This window comes from Maniola hyperantus, chromosome 10 (genome assembly GCF_902806685.2).
Source record: "Maniola hyperantus chromosome 10, iAphHyp1.2, whole genome shotgun sequence".
Classification (NCBI taxonomy): Eukaryota; Metazoa; Arthropoda; class Insecta; order Lepidoptera; family Nymphalidae; genus Maniola; species Maniola hyperantus.
The window spans coordinates 5,425,822-5,442,658 of record NC_048545.1 but is presented as its reverse complement, the minus strand read 5'-3'; the positions used below and the strand labels follow the sequence as shown (position 1 = coordinate 5,442,658).

The following is a 16,837-nucleotide window of genomic DNA, read 5'->3' as shown; positions in this document are numbered from 1 at the left end:
AGCTGATATTCTGCACAAAGGTTCCATTCATAATGTATAGATACAAGGTATAACGCATTTTTTTTAATTTCCACGCTATAGGGAATAAGTAAAGAAAAGTTATTAACAGTCTACTTTGCCAATTACTATTTATTAATTCATCTTAGTAACGTAGAATATCTTAGGTACCTACCTATGTTAAATAGGTTTAGACCAAGCAAATTACATATATCGCTAAAATATGTCGAGTTTAGACCGTTTTTACAATAGTAGAAGCATATATAAGGCCGGAAACCAGCGGGTGTTCTCTCCTATAATTATATTCACGGCTGATATTTTTGAACTTCCATGTGAGTTCTTTATTTTTTCGGTTTTTTTCTAAACTTTGTGATTTACGCCGCGAGTCGGATTCAGTGAATGTCGGTGAGTGTCGAAAGCTTTATACGACTTCCAAATTTATTTTGTTTTAAACGATCCTTTGGTATTGTCTCGCGCATTTTTGGATGCTCCTCCTAGTTTTATACACGGAATGTGGTTATTCTGTAGATACAGATAGGTACATATTAAGTACTTACAATAATTTTATACCCATTCTTTATACATTAACAATTTGATGAATATGATCAACTGATCACTGAAGCACAGAGTAGGTATACCTAACAATATAGTAGCACGGTCTACTACTGGAGGTAGATAAATACATGATCGAATAAACCTACAGATTAAAAAAAATCTAAATAAGCTGCTGCCCGCTACTTCGTCTGTGTGGAATATGTCTTTATATATAGTATAGTAGCTTACATCCTGCTAGTTTCCTAGACGGCTACAGGATGCGAACTATTTCTGTGTTCTTGACTTCATCAAAATCGGTTCAGTGGTTGAGCTGTGAAAATGTCAAACACAGTCACACTTTTTGCATTGAAAGTATTAGTGGTATGAATATGAATATTAATATTCGAATCTCCTTACCTATTTAACACTAGGTACAGTTAATTACCTGCATGAAAAAACATTTTTACATACTCTACCGTACCTTCTATTTTTCTATTCTTTTTTTTACAACTTCTCCCACTGCCAAGGGTCACTGGTAGAGTGGTAGAGATCTTTTCTAGTGGTAAGTGCTTCCCTGACCACTTTTTATTTTTATAAATTTTTGGTACAGTTATAAAAGAAGAATCACTGATATTATTAGGGACCTACGCGGCCCAATACCTACCTATCCGCAATATGTAAAAATTAAGGGTAAGTAGGTATCTGCTAAGGTTGCTATAGAAAATCCACTAGCGATGTTCAAACATGGCTGACGTAAATCTTTTTCCTTTCGGGTCCGGAAGAAGTGCAAGGGAGCGAAAACGAACAGAAAAGAAATAGGTTCACTTCTGGTAGCACTCGAGTGAACTAATTGTTTTAGTTGGGAAATATGTGTGTATGCACAAGATATATGAGCTATCTCTAACAATCGGTATACCTACTAATATAATAAGGTTACAACAAACTTTTTTGTTATTTAGTCCAGAGAACAAGACAAACAACTCTTACTTACAACAAAATATTATTTACCTACCATATACCAGATACTATATGTACCTATATCTACTATAGTTCATAGTAAACTGAGTACACTAATTAGATATTATGTAGGCACACATGCAAAGCAAATATTTTGGTATTAGAACCGTATTATAGAATAGAAATTTTTTAACAATATTTTTTCGGATATACCTACCTACTTACTTAATTTGTTTCATTCTCCAATGTTAGTTGTTTGTGTTAATTTCGAATTTACAATAAATCAAAATTATTAATAAAAATAATTGAACATCTGCCAAAGTAGGTAGATATTTATATCTACCTAGTCTAGTTCAATAACCTTGGAGATGATGCCATAAATAAATTATTAAAAAAATATGTTAATTGAGACTCTCATAACAAGCCCTTTCATTGGAATAATTATGTATTTTTTTTAATTTTCAAATTACCCTCCAAAAGCGTCCCCGGAAAATATAATTTATTAACGTTATTACGTCCTGTTTCGGTCACAGAAATTCTATGTTCACCAAACGACGTAGATTCGGAGCAAGTGCCTGTGACCTACGGACAGACAGACAGACACACGAGTGATCCTATAAGAGTTCCGTTTTTTTCATTCAGACGTACGGGACCCTAAAAATATTATTGATTGAATATAAATTTCAATTACAGTTACACGGTAATCAGAGATGACAATAGCCTAGAATAAGTTAATACGAGTAATCCAATTAAAATTTCCTTCGACTTCTGTCCTGGGTTGTGTTACAAATTCATATAAATCTCTTCGAACTCGTCCGACAGAAATAGCACTTCGTCCGTTCATAAATCACAGTCTATTTAAGCAATCCGAAACGAAAAATCAAAAATAAGCTGCTTACATTTTCGGTTTACACGTAAAGACCACATAAAAAATCAATTATTATAAGTAGAGTTAGTGATATTTTAATTTTTAATGAAGTTTCTAGAGAAATGATTGAGATGATAAGTACTTAGTCTTTTAAAATATGCAGAAGATATGTACCTACCTTTTTAATTGATACTGACAAAAGTAACAAGTGAACCGATGAATAAAATTGACGCTAATTTATGAAAGGCGAAGAATCCCAGAGATAATATTAGACCTGTTGCTTTGTTCTAGATATTTCATGCTATAGGTATGTTGGTAATATTCCTTACAGTTTGGTCGTCTTACAACTCCATGCGTTTCGATGAGCAAGCGTGGGAATGATACCAAGCGGAATGCCAGAGGAAATACAAATCAGTTAAACCAGTTTAAATGGTGAAATCTGCGCCACAAAATTAATTTAAAAGAAAAATTTACCGATGTCTCGATTTTATCTGGGATTTTGCGCGCTTTATCGTACCAATAAATGTCAGCCACCGATCTTTCTGACATAATTATCGTGAGTGATAAATTCCGGGTGTTTTGATTTGTTCAATATTTTCGTTAACTTCATTAACATATCTATTGAATAAACGAGAATAAAAAGTAAATATTTATCTATGCTCATCTCTTTCAGACTTATTTTAATATAATATATGTATTTTATTTTAAACACCTATAAACATTGAAGGCGTAATAAAATACCTAGCTGCATTTTTTTTGGTTCCATTTGCATAATATTTTTCTTTCCAATCTTTGACTGTAGTAATAAAATGACGTGATTTTTTTTATAGCGGTAGTTGGGACTAGAATTCATTATCAAAGAGATTAATCTTAAAAAATCATGTATAAAATTAATAAAAATATGTCAAAAAATATTTGTTTTTAACATAATTAATAATTTATTAACGTCACGCTGTACGGAAAGCGATTAATAAAGTCACAAGGCATAAATAACAAATATTTTTTCAATTTTTTAACATAAATATATAATAATTTCGGCGGGAAAATATTTTTTATGTTAAAAAATTGAAAAATATTTGTCGTTTACGCATTGTGACTACATATTCGCTTAAAAACCGTGATTTTTTGAAAATTATTCTAATTAATAGTTAATTCTAGCCCCATAAACTACCGCTATTATTTGATAGGTAGGTAGGCATATTATATTGTACTAGCTTCTGCCCGCGGCTTCGCCCGCGTGGCCTACAGGAAACAAATGGCATTTTTTTTTCAGAAACAAACATTATAACATCAGGACGCGCACCCTGCACCAGCACCGAATAACACATATAACCTTCCAACCCCCATTTCACTCCTTTAGGTTGGGTGATTTTATCATAGTCGTAAAATATTATTAAATCCTACTCTAATTTACCTTATAAATGCTTATTCATTTTACATTCAATAGGTATATCACTTATCGTACCATTAAAATATAACATCTTCAACGGGATACAAAACTGTACGACGTAATTACCAACGTTTACAACCTTCGATAAGACTTAATTAATACTTCTCTTAACAACTGCTTATCATTAGTCATTAATATATCGTAACTTTTTTCAAAACGATCACGATGTCTTTATAACAAGTTTTTACCAAATAAAAGGTAGGTAATTATTTTTTGCCATATAATGTTGAAGAGGATAATTTTAAAAATTCTTTGCTAATCAGATAATGATTTTTAAATGAAAAAAATAAATAATAAAATGAACCAATCCATAAAATATGGTTTATTTGTTTAACAATAAAATAAGAACCAAGATAAAGAAATAGGTGAGAAAGCACTAAAATAAGAAGTAAGCATAGTTAAAAAACTTAACACACACCAAACACACAACACATACACAGACCACTTTATACAACAGAACAGGCAAAATCTCCGGTATTATATTTGTTATAGGTAGATGATTAATATTTTATTGACTCTATATGAAATAAATTTTATCTGTGGCTTACGCCTGACGTCACTGGATGAAAAGGAATTCCGGAGTGTAAAATATGACCGATCGGGACCGCAGAGTAGGTAGGTGTTACAATGCCTATTTGGTTACATACTAAAACAGTTTATCAATTACAATCAGGTTAGATTTAGTCGATTTTTTTGTTTTTTTTTATTTATTGATTCGATTGTTCGTTTCATACGTGATGCTTAGAACCTTAGATGGACTAGGTAAGTGGTACTAAGTAGGCGCGTGATCGAAATACCAAATCCAATAGGTACCTACTGTGTTTTGAAAAAAAAAAAAATAAGAAGTGCGCGACACGATTCGTACCCAGCACCTTTTGATGTGAATCATCCCTTATACTGTTTCGTTATCAGTACCCTTATTATAAATGCGAAAGTGTGTTTGTTTGTTGGTTTGTTGGTTTATTGGTTTGTCCTTCAATCACGTCGCAACGGTGCAACAGATTGACGTGATTTATTTGCATGGGTATAGATAAAGACCTGGAGAGTGACATAGGCTACTTTTTATCCCGGAAAATCAAAGAGTTCCCAGGGGATTTTACAAAACCTAATTCCACGCGAATGAAGTCGCGGCCATCAGCTTGTTGAGGTTATAAATAAAAATTGGTATAGGGGTTTGAGGCAAAGTAGTAGGTATCTACCTACGTAAAGAAGTTAAGTTGATAATTATGTTCTTATTATAAAGAGGTGAAATATCATAAAAGTGTTAGTTACTTTAAGGATGGCCAAGACAAAAAAATGCGTTTTATGATGACGAAATCTAAATATATAAAAGGCAAACGTGACTGACTGACTGACTGATCTATCAACGCACAGCTCAAACTACTGGACGGATCGGGCTGAAATTTGGCATGCAGATAGCTATTATGACGTAGGCATCCGCTAAGAAAGGATTTTGAAAATTCACCCCTAGGGGGTGAAATAAGGGTTTGAAATTTGTGTAGTCCACGCGGACGTAGTCGCGAGCAGAAGCTAGCTTTCATATAAATGGCTATTTTACAGTTACTTTGGTACCGTTTCGCCTGTGAAGCGTTAGACAAGTTCCGTAATTAATTGTAAGAGCCGATTGTACCGACGACAGGGGAATGATCCATTAGATTTATTGGCTCTTATGTTCTGATTCAAGATTGCTAGCTGTTTGTATAGAGGCGTACAATGTGTTGAACGGGAAAGAAGTATAGGTATGAATGGGAAAATGTTGTTGGGGAATGATTTTCATACGATTTTTGTAAACCGGTAAAGAAACGGTTCAAGTGCGAGTCATACTCGCACACGGAGGTTTTCGTACCATCGCGCGTATATAAAATGTCTAACACTTTTTAGTTGTTTTTGTAATGTTCACAGTTAACAATTTCACAGTTTTCGGAGTTTCTTGTATATTATAAGAATTTACTACCTGCCTTTCATGATTCCCACGACGTCAACGAGAAGTACCTACCTACCCTATAGATTTTCTTTTTTTCTTTTTTTATTCAGATACAAGTTATAGCCCTTGACTGCAATCTCACCTGGTGGTAAGTGATGATGCAGTCTAAGATGATAGCGGGCTAACCTGGAAGGGGTACTTATGGCAGTTTTTATTAAACCCATACCCCTTTGGTTTCTACACGACATCGTACCGGAACGCTAAATCGCTTGGCGGCACGGCTTTGCCGGTAGGGTGGTAACTAGCCACGGCCGAAGCCTCCCACCAGACCAGACCAGAAATTTAGAAATTATAAAATTCCAAACCCCTTCCATGAATCGAACCCGGGACCTCCCACTATTAAGACCACAGCGCTCACCACTGCGCCAGGGAGGTCGTCGATTTCGATTCCCCTAGTCTTGACAGACACGACAGAGACAGACAACGAAGTGATCCTATAAGAGGGTAGGTACGTACCTTTTTCCTTGAGGTACGGAACCCTAAAAATAATAAAATATACCTACTACATTTTTGCCTAAATGTATAGACAAAAAAAGTAGATGGTGATCACGACCGCTCTGGTCGTGGTCATCATAAAGCAACGTCGTTGAAGGCAGATGTTAGGCATACCTACGCCATACGAGCATTCGCCACTACCGTAACTTACGCGGATGAAGTTAGTTAGTTATAGTTTACAAATAAATGTAGGGTTTTAATGACAAAGCAAAAACTATAAATACATTATTGAACATATTATTTTCCTTTTAATAATAATTTACCTTGTCGCTTTGTTATTTAACATTAATCATATTACGTATATCATATTTTTATTTTATCCAAAAACATAAGCATATTAACTAATAATCGCTTTCAATAGGGATATCGTGCACGTATATCGACAAGCTATCTATATTATATCGATGTTCGCCACAAAAATCGTTGGCACATCATGTCCATACACCTGCCGAATACATATTCATTAGGTATGTCGCCCAGACAATGTCGATGATATTTTCGCTACTGTTTCGATTTGTACAAATTAAATATATACGCTGAAGTTTTGATGGTTGTTTTCCCGATTTTGTCGTGGTATTACAATCTATTTATAAATATAAAAAATTATTAGAGTCAAAAATGTCAAATTTACAATCGAGAAAAACAAAAATCGAATGAGACCTCGAACCAATAGTAGTACCGCGTGCGTGCAGGCTAGTTTATGCCGTATCATTACGCGCGAGAGTTTATTTTGCTCTACACTTTTTCACTTTATTGGCAGCGCGGTTCGAGAAGATGTAGGTACCTACCTACTATTCACATTAGGTCTAGTGAGTTACTATAGTCGAGCACACTGTCGAGTTGATGATTTTTTTAAATTATTTCAAAACAAAAACATTTTTACTTTTTAAGTTTAACTCAAAATTTTGATAGTACTACTGAGGGCAAATCGTTCTGCCGCGGGAAGACAACCACTAAGACTTCACCGTGTATAAATAAATAGCCAAAGATATTCTAAACTATAGGTGGGCAAAGCTCATACAATTGTTATAACCCCCGATCCAAAAAGTAGGGTGTTTAAGTTTGACGTGTGTATCTGTATATCTATCTATGGTATCGTAGCTCCTAAAGAATGAACCGATTTTGATTTTTTTTTGGCACAGGGTCTACGCACCTTTTTGACACCTTCGAGTGTGCTTCAAAGACTGGTCACCCGTGCCAGGGTTATAAATAGCATTAAATATACCTAATGTAATATTTTTATCCAAATATATGAATTACCTGTAACTAACAGGCTGCGTTTACTGACTGGCTGTTGAATTAACCCTATAACATATTAAATAGAATACTTACTTACAATATAATTACATATAATATGTATTACCTATATATATTTTGTAAATTATACTAGGTAAGTAGTACTGGCCGCTTCTTCTCACATACCTACCTACTAATTTATTAAAAAAACACGCAATTTAATTAAATTTATTTCACATAATTTTGATAATTTGCATTTAGAATTATTTACGTCAGGTAGGTAACGGTACGGTAATAACCTGGAATAAAATGTAGTTTTTCGTGTACCTATTAAATTACAGAACTAACTTTACACAAAAACTCCCGTTACATGGTCTGACATGTTACAACAAATTAGTTAAAAAGAACAATAGCGGGTAATATGCAAATATTACCAATTAGAATTGTTACATAGGAACAATAAAGAAAAACGCAAAGGAGACTGATTCAATTTAAAATGAGTCCCGTCTCCGTTCCGCTTGGGCCTGCGTCGATCGGGACAAAATTGAAAAGAGAGCAAAAAAACGGAGAGTGGAATAAATAAAAATAGAGATCCCGCTACAGCGCAAGTCGCCGTTGAAATGAAAATAAAACAGCAAAACGCTTTTTGTGGACGAAATAAATTAAAAAGTGTGTCGCGATTTTGCGAGGGACAAACCGTGGACAGTTTTGCAGCTTGAACTCTATGCCTCGCTATGTTATTCCGCTAATGGCATTTGGATAGCTTTTGCATAGCTCTGTCTCGCTGTTTGATTTACTATCTATTATTATACGACCTTATCTAACGTTATTTTATTTTATTTTATTTACAAACATAGTTACGTATTCGCTTTTGTATCTCAATTAACAATGCATTGATAGGTAGGTATATAACAAAGATATTATAAGACTACAGATACGCAAAGCTCATGCATTTCGTGTTACAAAAGTCATACGCTATATTATGGGACATATTTAATACCTGGCGCGTTGTTTATGCGCTTTTGGGTGAAATAATATAATAAAAAACGATACGTAGATTATACTCACAGATTTTTGTGTCATATCACACATATAAAGTAAGTAACTTAAGTATAAGCTATAAATCACTTATATTGTTAAACACCGTTAAAAGCTTTTGTTTCTTGTAAGGAATCCAAAATTCCATTTCACTAATTGATGTTTCATGTAAAATATGTTTATAAAAGGAAATCATAGTTAATGCAGTGAAAAACAGTAGACATTTACAGCGGGGAGAAAGTTTTACCTAAATTATATTTGTGGGTCGTCACGCATTCCGCGGAGGGGGCGATTAGAGGGGTCCTTTGAGCCCACTGCGGGGCGTATTCATAGATAGGTATTGAATGTTGATTGACGTTACGGTGTTTTTCCATGTTTTATCAAGATTTATTGTAGACCAGCTGATGTCTGCGACTTCGTACGCGTGGATTTAGGTTTTTAAAAAGCTCTTTGATTTTCCGAGATGAAAAGTAGCCTATGTCGCTCTCCAGGTCTTAAGCTATCCCCATGCAAAAATCACGTCGATCCGTTGCTCGGTTGGGACGTGGTCAAAGGACAAACCAATAAACAAACATACTTTCGCATATATAATATGGGTAGTGATTTTTAACATAGAAAATGCAAAACACTGAAAAATTCTAGATAATTATGTACCTACTATGTAGGTACCCATAAGATTTTCCAACTCAACCGTCGTCTTTGAAACGTTTCTCTAAATTCACTTCTCATAGTGCGCCGATTTGTTTTCGTTCCTCCCAAAGATATGAACCTCACTTTTCGAATCTCTATATTTTCTCATTACATGAAATTAATCAACAAAAAAAACCAATATTCAGGTCCTCACTACACATAGGGATCGCTTGTAATCCTACCGCCACTTAGTTGTGGGGGCAATCGCTCTATATACCTACCCACCAAATACTTACGTTGTTTTCTCTCGCATCACATAGCTACTGTATCAATGGAAAAGTTTGTACGGCAAACTAGAAATACATAACCCACCGAAAATAACTAATTAAAACTAAATTAGTTACGTACTTGTGTATGTAATGGAATTAACCTACTTAAATCTATAACTGAACTTACTTACCTATCTAAAACATAACACATCCGCACCTACTACGTGTAAAAACGGCGAAGTCAACCGGAAGTACCTACTTACCCTATAGGTTTTTTTGACCGACACAATAGACGTACAGACATACAGACAGCCAACGAAGTGAATTTTATAAGGGTTCCTTTTTCCTTTTGTAGTACGGAGCCCTAAAAGGTACAATAATAATAGCTACCTGCATCTTACTACGCTACCTAGCCTAGGTAGCGTAGTTAGTTGCAGGTCTCAGGTCAGATCTTGCGATCAGTGGGTCAAAACTCACAACTCACATCTACCTCGCGACTTTTGCAGTGTTTAGCTTATGAAAAAGCCTCGACAAAACGTTGTCGTTCTGATTGTGCTTGGTCTACAGTAATACGTAAAGTAGGTTGATAAATTAGAATTACACTATGGCCCGGTTTTCACCAAAGCGGAGCGGAAAGGAGATGTGTTCAGTTGACCAATAACTTTTAAAAGATGACGTGATTTTTACGAATTTGATTGGTCGACCGTACTTATCTCTGCTCCGCTCCACTCTGCTTACATTGAAACCAGGCCTAATTCAATAAAGCTTTTACTTAAAAGTTAGCGTATTTTGTAATGTAATGAATATGGAGCGTTAAGAGACTACGAGAGCAAAGTACTGAACAAGAAAGAAAGCAAAAGAAAACGCTATCGTAGCAAGAAAGTTTTGTAAGAATTTTAATCAGTCTTTACTGGATAGCTTTTCTAAATACGAGGTGCATTTGTGTGAAATGTAGAGTCAATACAACCGATCTAAAGATTTGTAACGAAACTAAATCAGATAAGGAGCAAGAGTAGGTCCCTCAAATACTGCCTCAAATAAATAAAACCGTATTTAGTATACGGTTTTATTATAGCAAGTTTCAAATTGAATGTAGCATAAACAAAGCTAAGCTTTTTTTCAATTTAAATTTTTAAGTTAGATAGATACCTACGTCATATTATAATGTAGAATTTTGAATAACCATGAACCTATAGATAATTATATGGCACTTAACTTTACTTAATAGTGGGGGAAAACCTGAAAATACAGAGGGGTCCATACTAGCAATACAGTAGGTATGAAGAAAGTTTGGAATGGGCTGTAGCAAAAAGAAAGCGTGTAAGGCGGAGAAGATGCTATCCCGGCAAGAAAGTTTGGTAAGAATTTATACTTAGGTAAGTAATCAGGTTTCAATAGATACCTACATGAGATTTAGATATTTAAAATAAATTTTAGGTATGTATACCACGTACCTAATAGGTATACCTACATCTAGTAAGTAAGCATAAATAATCGAACGTTGCTACCATAGTATGAAAGAACTAAAAATGACAAGTGGTCTAAACTAGCGACACAGTAGGTATGAAGAAAGATATGGGCTCGTACATTGGCTGTAGCAATAAGAATGCGTGTAAGGCGTGAGAATATGTTATCCCGGTAAAAAAATTGAGTAAGAATTTCCGTCTTCCAATCAAGTTTTATTAGGTAATGAGATTTAAGTCGGACAGCGCTTTGACAGTGTGAAAGAACAGAAAATGCAAAGTGGTCCAAACTAGCAAAACAGTAGGTATGAAGAAAGTTTGGAATGGGCTGTAGCAAAAAGAAAGCGTGTAAGGCGTGAGAAGATGCTATCCCGGCAAGAAAGTTTGGTAAGAATTTTTAATCAGGCGTCCCTGGCGTGCGGGGGTGGCGGGGCGGCGTCGCGGCGGCGGCCGGCAGTGCGCCGCGCGCGGCCGACGCGCCGCCCGCCCAGCAGTCCGCTCGCCGGGAGCAGTCCCGCCCGACGCCCGCCGCCGCGATGCCGTCACGCGCCCGTCCCGCCGCGCCGCCGACGCTCGCGCTGTGAGCCGCGCGACCACGTACGAAACTGAATAAGTTCGACAAATCCTCCTCCTACCTGGACCACTATATAGACCGAGTGATTCTCGACACCGGCTCCGGCCCCGGTGATAGTTCTATACGACTTTTTAATTTTCTAGTACAAAATTGTATATCCTCGGTAGAGAGATGAGATTAGTATTTTTTAAAGTACAAAATATTTGAAATATTGTAACATAACGCTATAGATTACCATTTAATAAATACAGGGTCAGTTTTGTATGAATTCATTGTGATTGTAGTTTAAGTCGCCGCAACAATATAGCTCTTCATACCGTTTAGAGATTACTGGAATCATTTTAGGTAAGTTCTCAAGTGTGAGCACCTGGAACTCACAATCACGACCAAATCCTGTAACAATTATCTGTGATAAATAAGTAAATAAAACAATAACAGGTACAAGAACAACAAACAGACTTTAAGTCTGATGTATAGGATACTCTCTTTTTGCTGACGTTGGTGACTGTCGAAAGATGATTGTTGTCTGAACCCGACAACGGGTGAATGATTTAGGTATTATAGTAGTCTCCTAAATCACTTTTCAAGTGCCGGGCGACAAGACTTTGCTGCTCGCAATCCACAAATTGTTTGTGTCGCCCCTAACAATGTAAATTTAGAACGAACGAATGCCGAACGTACATCGAACGCCTCGCGATTGTTTTGAATATACCAACAAAATGTAGCAGTGCCTAAGACCTGCTGAATGCGATGTGCTTTATTTTTGTTTATACAGTTCATACACAAATACAATGCATATGCCCATTATCTACTTTATACTAACGATCATAATTTAATACACATTCCGTTAATTCTAAGTCAAATACCTACTCTACAAGCCATAAAGCTTTTCGTTTAAACTTTGTTTTGCTATGAGCTTTCTTCCATAGACGCTCATAAAATAAGTAGGTACCTATCCCATTATAGTTAGGTACCTACTGAAAACTCTATTCATCATGATCAAGCCGGCTTACTACAGAGCACAGGTCTCCTCTCAGTAGGTAGGTATATGAAGGGTTGGCCGTAGTCAAGGTCGCAGATTGGCAGACTTGACACACTTTTGAGAACATTATGGATAGCTCTCAGGCATGCAGGTCACAATGTTTTGTTCACCGAAAACTCGTATTATCTACGTATTAATATGACTTATGTAAACAATTTCAGTGCTATGATGAGTGGACTATGGATTTCAGGACTATTATCTACCATATCATATTTCTATGCGAATATTATTCAGTATACTTGTTCAGAATAACTAGGTAGGTAAGTGTTTCCATGTAGAAAATGTCAATTTCTTCTCTCAGAAACATAGGACGTTTTTACTGTTAACTAATAATAACCAAATGAATTATGAAACTTTAAGGTTCAACACACACTTATAGCAGAGCAGAGTCTTTCTTGACAACAAATTAAACTAAGGTTTATTTTCTTTGACATACCTAACGGCGGCAGGCGGCAGTGCACAATAAACAAGGCGCGTCTGCTCCTCATCTTGCAGCTATCATGTTGGTTTTGATTTCAGCGGTATGTCAAAGTGAATAAGGCTGAGTTTAGATAATTATCAAAAAGACTTGACTTCAATACTATCCGTCTGTATGCGTCGGCCTAAAAGTATAAGCGTAGTTAATAGAGCTGATATTTGGGTCTTAAGCTCCGGCCTCCGAGGACATGTAAAAGCATCGCTTAAGCGTTTCTTCTAAAAGTTCTATACAATAGATATGTAGAGTATTTTATTAGATTTGTGAATCTTTTAAATCAGCTGACGAAAAATAGATACCTATTGGAATTTGGAATGGAAATATTAGGTACAGAAATTATCTTTATTTCACGTCAGTCAACTTGTGCTACTTAAGATGTGAGGACTCTACCACCGCCGATTCGGAATGCAGATTCTTTTTTTCTATGACAATATTATATAAAAGCGATTAGGTAGGTATAAGTTCATTTATTGGGCATGAATAAGTTAACTGTATCCGTAAACAAAAACCTAACAACGTCAATGTAAACATTCTCACATATACATTACCTAATTTGCAGCTTAATGTTGCATTAGGGACGCTTCTAAGCGTATGGGAATTTTCATTACAAAATCTTATCTGAGCTTGATGATAAATAAAATTAAAATATTTACTTACTCTAGTGTCCCGTTAATACATCCGTCCGTCCGTATTATAAAACTACTCAGTGCATACAAAAAAATTGAACATCTCTATTATCATTATCATCATTATCAACCGGTAGATGTCCACTGCTGGACATAGGTCTCGTAGGGAAATCCACACGTCACAGTATTGCGCCGCCTGATTCCAGCGGCTCACTGCGACTCGTCTGATATTGTCTGTCCACCTAGTCACTAGGTCCCAGTGGGGGTTTCCCAAAGCTGTGCTTTCCGATGTGAGGTCGCCATTCTAGAACCTCGGAACCCCAACGTCCCCAACGTCAACGGTTATAATATGCATTGCTAGGTAGCTATAAGTAAAATACTTATATTAGTTTTTATTCTTCTTTTCAGCGTTTGTCCCAGCTTATGCCCCTATAACAACAGATTTTTTACACAATATCATTGGCTATAACTAAATAAACATCCCTTATTTTAAAGCATTAAGAAGCTAAAAAGTTATAGGTAAGTACACATGTCTAGCATTTTTTACTTACCAGAACAACACTCTGCGGGTGTTCTTTTCCAACATAGCTTCAAGAATACGCACTGAGATAATTAAAAAACTTGCATTACAGTTTTCGTTGAAACAATTTCTTTTTTACCCCACAAAGTGACCAAAGCGTGCTTATTGCAGCGTTTTGACGCGCTAAAAAACCAAGAGACGGAACGCGTTTTGCATACGGAACAAAAAGGCACTAAATCATATTCGGTCATTGTTGAGGAAATCACAAAGGAAATGAAGCTAGCCTAGTTTTTATAGAAGACGCGAGAGGCACCGTTGCACCGTTAATATGAGGCTTTGTTATCCAATGTCTCTGAAAAGGTAACAAAAAGTTTACCGTGAATGAGCTTGCGCAAGATTTTTTCTTACTAACTTTTTTCTTACAAGATATTGTGTTGATGTTTGTAATAAATTGTCGTAAGGGTGGCAAGTGAAAGCGAGTGGTATTGTCAATTTGATAAGCGTAACCACCCGCTAGTTTCCCATAGTAACCCATAGTTACAAGAACACATAGAAGTTGGAGTTCAATGTGCTAGAATAGCGACCTCGTACCGAAAAGCGTAGATTTGTCGACAAACGAGTCACAGGAACCGCTGGATTCTGGCGGCGCAAAACCTACAAGAGACCTAATGTCCAGCAGTGGAGATCTATCGGTTGATGATGACATTCTTACTTGCGTTTTAGGCCTATTGAAATAAACTTGTGTTGGATACATCAATTATGTATGTATGTAATTATTACGTACCTATATTATTATTGTGCCAATTTTAGAATCGATGGCTTTTTGTTTCTTTATAATTATAATCTAAGTGTTGGCTTCTAGCATGGGCAACATTATGAATCTACTAGTTGTGGTACGTATTGTCCGCGACAAGTTGAGATGGCAATGTATGAGGCGGGGGGACGCACCGCACACCCGCACTCGCTCGCACCGGGTCAGTGCGGGGGCTGTGCGAGTGTGCAGGGCGTTCCCTCCCCAATGGCCCTTTCAATCTGTCACGTACTATAGGTACCTACTGCTAAACTACTTTTTCGGAGTTAACCTTTTCATTGCTACTTATTTAAAGCCAAGCACGTTACCTTTTAAAAGAATCGCCCCAAATCGTAATGTTTGTTTTTGCTAATCAGTGCAACAAAATAAATCCTCTCTTATTAATAGGTATTCCCTACTATTTATAGCCGTATGCCAACTTTTTATTGCATACAAACCAAAAAGATGTTCTTTATAACGGAACTCCTCATAAAATGTTAATCACCGAGTTTCCGTTATAAATTAGAATAAGCGAAGGTTAAAATCCCATTAAAGATTTGATCTATTTTTAATTTATTATCAAATTCAATTAAACATTAATCCGATATTAAAATATAAACAAGGCTATTAAATTCAATAGACAGCATATTACCTTATACCTAATGAATTTCAATACCAGTCTAACAGGTAGAAGTTTATATACCAAATATCATTAATTACATCGCTGGTAAAATGATATTTCTTAATAGTAATCTAGGTACCTATTGAAAAAAAATTAGAAAGAGTTCGGTTTGTGAAGCAAAAAAATTATTACTATACTTACTAAATATTAGTTTTGACTTCTTCTTGCCCAACTGTTTTTGAATCTCAATGGAGCTATCATAAGATTCCAGTGTTTTAAATACTGAGAAAATAGTTAAATATATTTGCATACTACGTGGGTGTGTGTGTGTGTGTGTGTGTGTGTGTGTGTGAGTGTCGATGAATGTGGTGGGATACGCACGTGTGGGATCGTGGATGAGTGTGTGTGCGTTCACGCTTCAGTGTGTGTACCGTGTATGAACGAACAACAGCTGAAGTAGGTACCTACTCACCTAATTTTCGTTATAAGATCTAAGCATCTACAAGCAACTGAGACTTAGATCTATAGACCGTAGTGCTTAGGTATGGACTTTGCTCAGACTTTCCGTAAAGTTAAAATGAGACAGATTTGTCTCTTACATAAATGAAACTGAATCATTTTAACTCTCAGTAAGTTCTGACTTCTGAGTAAACCCAAAGTACGTTCTATAGATTTCAGCCTCCATACATGTTATGTAGCAACCGACAAGTCTCGAGCCATGACCTCGTTCTTGAGTCTTGTAGGTAGGTACCATCTAATTTTTAATTTCCCGTTCAATTTCCGCTTCGGCGTTACCAAACTGCGTATTCGTTAACTTAATAAGAATGACAAAATAATTATTTTAAACGGATTTTATATTTGAGCGAACGATAAGTAGGCAGCTTCGCGTAAGCCCCTAGGGTCTTAATTAGACTCGGTCGAAGTATTTCAGTAGCGAAAAAATGCTAGTGAAGAAAAATGGCTAATACCATACTTATATATTTTTTTCAATAAAATTCGAGCAGCGTATTATCAGTTTGACTTTGGCTAGGTAAAGCAACGTCAACCATTAGGCTCTATAAATTATGCCTATATATGATTACTTAGGTAGGTATATATAAAAATCAAATTACACTCAAGCGAAGCTGGGCAGATCAGCTAGTTGTGCACCTATGTGAAGCTTACGACAGTTTACCTAAACGTGATTTATCAAGGTTTTTCTTCTAGGTCATCTATTTAGATTGGTAGGTCATAAAGAAAAAACATAATGTTAAAACCTCAACTCGTT

General features: G+C 36.0%; 1 protein-coding gene across 5 annotated transcripts in view; it reads left to right on the top strand.

The window, feature by feature from the left end:
- Positions 1 to 16,837, top strand: part of LOC117985706 (homeotic protein antennapedia-like) — a 292,055-nt gene that overhangs the window by 152,334 nt on the left and 122,884 nt on the right. Inside the window, exon 1 of one of the 5 annotated variants that reach the window (XM_034972465.2) lies at positions 11,426 to 11,840. The exons of the other annotated variants lie outside the window; for them this stretch is intronic. The gene's annotated coding sequence lies outside the window, so the exon portion shown is untranslated. Of the gene's footprint in view, positions 1 to 11,425; positions 11,841 to 16,837 lie in introns of those variants that run through there. 5 annotated transcript variants of the gene reach the window in all.